This window comes from Gossypium hirsutum, chromosome A01, assembly GCF_007990345.1.
Source record: "Gossypium hirsutum isolate 1008001.06 chromosome A01, Gossypium_hirsutum_v2.1, whole genome shotgun sequence".
Classification (NCBI taxonomy): Eukaryota; Viridiplantae; Streptophyta; class Magnoliopsida; order Malvales; family Malvaceae; genus Gossypium; species Gossypium hirsutum.
Genome location: NC_053424.1, coordinates 3,013,605 through 3,020,905, shown reverse-complemented (window position 1 = coordinate 3,020,905; position 7,301 = coordinate 3,013,605). Strand labels below are relative to the sequence as shown.

The window sequence follows — 7,301 nt, the reverse complement described above, 5'->3', positions numbered from 1 at the left end:
ATTGAAAAAAATAATTATATAACAAGTTAATGAAAAATTGATATAGTAAAGACTATGATGTCTTGAGTCCAAACTCAATGATTCTCCTTATATGTGTGTATATTTCAAAATTTATCAAAATATAAAAAGGCATAAATAACATCAAAATTATATTGAGCTTTTGGTAATTTTGCCATTGAGTCAAGACTTCATTATTGAATAATATTAACTCAGTCTAATATATTATAATAATATAGATAAAGATAAATTTCAATACCTAAATTTTATTTCTAAAAACTAAAAATAAGTCATTTGTATCTTTATCTACCATCAAAGCTTGTAAGAGTTACATCATTAAATGAAACCTTATTTTCAACATCATGGGTGATTTGTGGTGTTTGAGTGAAAGCAGGTTGTTTTGAAGTGTCAAGATTTGAAATCTCACTATTAAGTATTGAAACAACTGTAGACATAGTGGGCCTATCTTTAGCATTTTCTTGAACACATAGCAACCCAACATGTATGCATCTCCTTATTTCTTTCTCATTCTTTGAATCTGATTCAAACTCTAAAATAACATTGTCTACTAAGCTCCAAATATTGCCTTCGTTCCATAGTTTCCATGCCTGAAAACACAAAACAACTTTGCCTAAATTATCTCGCCTAACTCAACTCAAAATTTTGAACTCGAAGCTTCAAAAGAATTCGATTGGATCAATTTGATATAAATAACAAACTACATGAACTCTCTTGATTAGGTTTGTTTTACCTAAGCCTAAAATGAGTTTCATTTTCATGCTCAACTTCAAACTTGATTATTTGTACTTGAGCTCGAGTTTGAACTGAAAATTTTCAATATTAATTTAGAAGAGAAAAGCTAAATTAAGTTTGCAAGCTACTCTATTTAAATATTAAGATTCTCAAATTCAACTTACATGATAGCTCAACTCAACTATTACTGAGTTGAATTCAAGTTTTCTTGAACCAAACCCAAATATCTTCCTAATATGACTTCTTAACCCCCCCCAAATTTTAGTTCTCTTAATTAGCATAGTTGATGTTGCAGCATACTAGACAACGTGGGTTTAATCGTGCTTAAGTGTGTATTTTCCTCCAAATTAAGAGTTTGCGGGAATTATAAATAGTGGTAGGAATTGTATAAAAAAGTATCCTATGTACTTACATATCCCAAGAGGCTAAGAGCATATTGATTGTTGTAAAAGCTTGTGTTTCTTCTTCCACTAACAATCTCTAGCAATAGAACTCCAAAGCTGAATACATCGGATTTCTCTGAAAATTGTCCTTGCATTGCATACTCAGGAGACATATAACCACTGAATTTTAACATTAAAAACAACATGAATTACAACCCTAACTTAAACTTATCCATTAGTTGTTTCGATTAAATTAAATAATAAAATTATAAAAAATAATATTTTTTAATATTTTGTTTTTTAAAACAGTAAAATGAGTCCACAAACCAACTAGGCCAAACTCGTTTAAGATCTACCCGACCATAGACATATCTATATATGATAGGGAGAAGGTTTGAACTTACTAAGTTCCAACAACTCTTTTAGTGTTGGCTTGATTTTCATTGGCTTTGAAAATCCTGGCCATTCCAAAATCTGAAATTTTTGGATTTAACTCTTCGATGAGTAAAATGTTACTTGCTTTTAGATCTCTGTGTATAATTTTCAATCTTGAATCTCTATGAAGATAAAGTAATCCTCGACTAATCCCTTCAATAATATTGAAGCGTTTTCTCCAATTCAATACATCTTGTTTAGATGGATCTATAACAAAAATTAAACAATAAGAACTACAAGATTAATAGCTAATTCCTATAATAATGGATCTAAACTACAATCATCGTTGTAATTTTTACGACTGAGTGGTAAAAAGCTCAATACACCTTAAATGGCCTTTTAGGTTCAAATCCTGTGGATGAAGAAAACAATTTCAGAGAAGCTTTGTCCCTTATTTCAGGTCTAATTCAGCTAGATTCTAAATTTAATCAAGATCCAATATCAAAGAATCTCAAAGAAAATGGTAAAAAAAGATTGGTACAAGTTACTAACCAAAGAGAAAAGCGTCCAAACTTTTGTTGGGCATATACTCGTACACCAGCATCTTCTCTTCTCCTTCAACACAACACCCAAATAACTTAACTAGATTTCAATGTTGGAGCTTAGAAATCACCACCACTTCGTTCATAAATTCTTCCAATCCTTGCCCCGAAGCTTTCGACAGTCTCTTCACTGCTATTTCCTTTCCATCGTCTAATGTTCCCTATGCACAAAATTCAGTTCATAAGACTTGGTGGGAAAAAAAAGTTATTTCACTGACTCTAGGTTCGTTGGAAATCACCATCGTTTTATTACCCTGTAAACTGGACCGAAACCACCCTGCCCTAGCTTTTTTGTGTGATGGAAGTTGTCCGTCGCGGTGGCGAGTTCTTCGAAATTGAATAGTGGTAGTTGCTGGAGTTTAGCTCCAATTAATTTTTCTTCTAAATTTTCACTCTGTATCCATATTTTATTCCTTCCTGAGATAGAAATCAGAGAAGCACTGAGTTGAATTTTTCTATAAGTCAATTTCACTTGAATTCCTGGCAGCAATTTCAGATCAGTCCAATTCCAGTTTTATTCTATCTAGAATTAAATAAATCTCTTCTAAAGGTGACTACACAAATTAAATAAATAAATAAAGGACATTTTATTACCTCTTTGTTTAGCCATCCTACACCATGAGAAGAGTGCAGAAATTGTTATTACGACTATGCCCGCAATGACTGTAGTAATGACAATGACCTTATTGCCTTTCCCTTTATCTGCAAATCCAGAAACTTGGTTTATAAAACTTCAACACTAAAAAAGCAGATTAATTGACGCAACTCATAAAACACATGGTCGACATGGAAGACAAGTTTACCAAGTTCCGAAGATGGCAGACGAATGTAAAGATCGACTCCGCGAGTGGAGAATTTCTGCACGTCAATCAAATCTCCACCCCAAGACATGCAACCAATGCCATCATCATACGCATAAGCCACGCACGAACAATTCTTCAAGCATTGATCTTTGCACTCGCTATAAATAACCGATGACCAGTCCGGAAATACCGGCACTTTCATCATCTTCAGCTTCAAAAACCCGTCATCTCCTTGGCCTGCCCCACTGCCGTTGTTGTTATCTCTTTGGCACTGCAAAAGGGTAGTCCTAAAACACCCACTACTCCAATTACCTCTACTCCATTCCTCTCTATTCCTAGGCTTAAACCCCTTCAAGCAACTGCAAATGGGTCGTTTCGTTGGATCGCACATGCCAAATGGCCCACACTTCCCATAAACCTCACAATCTGTTTGAAGAACAGGGTACCAATTTATCCAGTCCCCTTTCCCCGCATCCCATTGCCGTTCAATCAATTTTCCTTGAGAATCCAGTTCATAGTACAACAAACAAGAGTTATTAGAATATGGGTAAGTGAAATAGTACGTTTGTTGTTTATCATCAGAAACAAGGTAAAAGCCATCAAGATAAACGGTATTCATATTCATTACACCAATGAAGATTTGACCATTCCATGGGCCGGACCGATAATAGAGCTGGTTATTGTTCCAAATAGCACCCTCTGGGATGTTAAAGGGTTCAAGGCTAAGAGAAAAGTTACCATCAGAGGGATCATCAGGGCTTTTCCATGATTTTATCTCCACTTTACGACCCTTTTTTACATCAGTGCTGATCTTCATAGTTTCAAGGAAGGCATTTGAAGGATCTTCAAAACTCTCCCATAAACTGTTTACTCCATTGTTGAGGACAAGGTTTCCGGAGTCTAAAAGCTGGGCAGTTGTTGCATTAGGAACTAAATTCTTCGCATTTGATGACCAAAGAATCTCAGCCTTTCCATTCAAAACAACAAGATTTCCATCGTCTGATATCTTGAGAATCCCTGAAAAGTCTTTGACAGGCTTGTTTCTATTTGCTACCCATACCACAGTTTGTATGGGAATTTGATTGTAGAGTATCCCTACATAACGATTGCTAGAGTTAGCAAAGCTGAAGAATCCCAATCTGAAAACTCCACTCTGGGAGATTATAACATCAGGGTCTTTGATGGATTTTGATGCTGTTATAGTGTCTAAGCAGTGCCAAACGGTAAGTAAAAACAAGATATTAAAGCTAGTAAAACAGAGCAGCTAATAGTTTTCCCCATGACTTTGTTTTCTGAATTTCTTTTAAGAGCAGAACTTGAAGTGACGCTATGATTTATGAAATGATACTTGAGATTTTAAGGATTGAGTGAGGTAGTTTTTGAGTAGTGCGTGAACTAGTCTTAATTGGTCATATCACTGTCTACTAAGAAAAAAATTGTTATCTCAACAATAAATTTATTCAGTTGTGAAATTCATTATATGACTTACCTCAATTTTTATATTGAGTATATTATTTTTGCATGACAAAGTTTCACTTACAATAGTATAATTAATAGCCCGAAATGGTAAATACTATCTTCTCATCGACATGACATGATAGATGGAAAAGTATCGTATCCACGGGTCATTTGTTCAAAGATGAATGATTTGATTATTGTGTTAGTAATTGATTTTTTTATGAAAGAAGACGTAAGGATTACCATAAATTAAAATAAGATTATATTAGGAGAATGAATTCTCCCAAAAAGGTAACACATTTGAGAAGGTCATTGGATGAACCACTCTACTATGGTACTTTGATTTTTCAAGTGCTTCTGAAGCAAAATCAAAGACTTTTTTTAGCCACTGAACATCCTAATAGATCTATTGTTGAGCTCAAATTTTTACCAAAATGGCTTAAGGGAAAGCACACATTCAATGACTGATAAATGATAAAACTAACATATTTTAATCTCATTCTTAATGCGTTTTGGATGATTATTTATGCAAATTGGTGAATTTGATCTCCTGATCCTTTTAATTCATATTCTTATACTTAGGTGAGCATTTGAGAGTAAAAGGAGAAAAAATTAGAGAAAAAGAGCATATTTTAGAAACCACACGTGCTTGACACACGCCCATGTGCCAGCCTGTGTCAATTTTGCAACATGTTTCCCAAACACACGGAAAAATGTAATTTTTAGGCTTTCTGAGCATTCTAAAGTCTATAAATACCAAATAGAAGAAGAGATAATAGGGTCATCAAAGAAGATTGAAGAAAACACTCGAAGAACACCCTTATGAGCCAACTCAGAAACGAATCTCCATTAAGATTGAAGATCTTCTTTTAATTTATTTCGAAGTTTTTATGAGTTTCTATATGTCTTGTGGTTATTCTGACTTTGAGATTTTTCTATTGACGATTATGAACTAATTCCCTAGATACCTAGGGAGGATGAAACTTATGATGAATTCTATTATTTAATTTCTGTTATTACGTGATAAATACTTGATTCTTGTTCTCAATTATGTGTACTTATCTCTCATTTTAATATTTTTGGGATATTAATTTATGTTTAATATGCTTAATCAGTGGAGCAAAGGTCCCTTTTTAAGAGTAGATCTAGCATAACTGAGTGGAGTTGCATGCAATCTTAGAAACAAGATGACATAATCTACCAAATTAGAGTCAAATCTAATAGGGGAATCCATAAATCGAGTTAATGCGACAATAAGGGTTTTAATTAGAAGAAAATTTCAATTAATCAACCTAGAGTCGGTTGCCCTTACTCTCGAAAGAGATATTAGCATAGTTTAGGAATTTCTATGGATCAAATTATCAAGTGAATAAATCGCTTAATAGATGAAGTCTAGGTGGATTCTTTACTGGGTATTGTCTCTCTTGTTAGTTATTATTTGGTTGCTTTCTTGATTTATTTTCTGTTGCGTTCTTTAGTTAAATTAATTTAGAAATTTTAGATTAAGAACAATCACTTTAATTTGCCAGCTAGATAAAAGGAAAACAATAATTACTAATACTTTTAATCCTTGCGGATACGAAATCTCGACTCACCGTAGCTATATTATTATGGGCAGGTGCACTTGCCTTAGTCGTATATTTAGTTAGTAACGTGATACACATCAATGACCCTACAAATCATCCCGATGCTGATAAGGAAGAAGAACCCATTGTTGAGACTACCCAAGTGGCTTCTAAAGTGCCCACTACAGCAGGCCTTCAAATAATTCAGTAAGGTTCTCATCTCTATACTTCGATTGAATCTCATAATCAAGTCATGGCAAAAGGTCGAGCAGGGATAAGGGTAATCCAGTAGATTCGAGATCGATAGATAGTTCTATGCAATGATTTGGTCACTCACCTCAAATAGATATTGAAATTTCATTTGAACAAAAAGGGAGAGTAGGTTGGAAGCTAAAGAGTAGGAGGTACTCCTAATGATAGGAGTTTTTGTAATGATCAACCATATGAATGTTATTGGTGTTTGAAATGTTTATCTTGGGTGTACACACTCTTGTCTTTGTCTTACTGAGATATAATTTTAATATATTGATTATTCATGCAAATGCTCAAAGGTATTAATGGTTAACTAACTTAATTATGTTTGAAGATAAGTTTGATAGGTTAAGGGAATTGTGTCGAGGGGAACAAGTGTCATTCTCTTGATAAGTTTCTTTGTTTAGTTTTGTTCAAAAAATTAATTTAGAGAGATTATTAAGATAAATATTTTGAAGTAACTATCGAAATGTAAATGAAAGTGATCACAATCACTATCACTGTGACAAATCAGGTTATTTGATTATATTTTAGTTGTTGTCTAATAGGAGATCATATACCTCGCAGGTGCAAATGTTTACATCAAAATTTCAATATCCATTGTATGGTTTGATACGAAATCTCCTTTTGACTTTTGGGATTTTTTATTATTACCTGCAATTACCACTTTATTTCTATCTATCATCGTTAGATTTCGTCATGACCGAATCACTCCATCCAGTTTAAAAATTTGTCTCAAAAATAAAAAGATTTAAATAAAATTATAAGTTCGAAAATAGGTTTAGACAAAAAAAATTAAGCTTGTTTTCTAGACGGGTCGGGTCTCGAATAAGTTTTTTTGACTTAACCTGAATTTGGAAAAAAAATTTGTTGTTGTTTTATCATTATTTTGCTGCATTTTCGCTATTATATTGTTACTATTTTATTATTATTGCTTGGATATTATATAACTCTTATTTTATTATTAATTTTTTTACTATTTTAAAAGATATATTTTAATGTTATTTAATTATAAAAAAATTAATTTGTTAGTAAATTCCCATAACCCGATTTATTAATTAATAATAATGAAATAGTAAATAATTCAATATTAGCATTTTTTTTATTAAATTT

At 32.8% G+C, this 7,301-nt stretch overlaps 1 pseudogene; it reads right to left on the bottom strand.

Moving 5' to 3' along the window:
* Positions 1–299: 299 nt before the first annotated feature.
* Positions 300–6,873, bottom strand: LOC107944338 (G-type lectin S-receptor-like serine/threonine-protein kinase At1g11330; annotated as a pseudogene).
* Between the last annotated feature and the right edge of the window lie 428 nt (positions 6,874–7,301).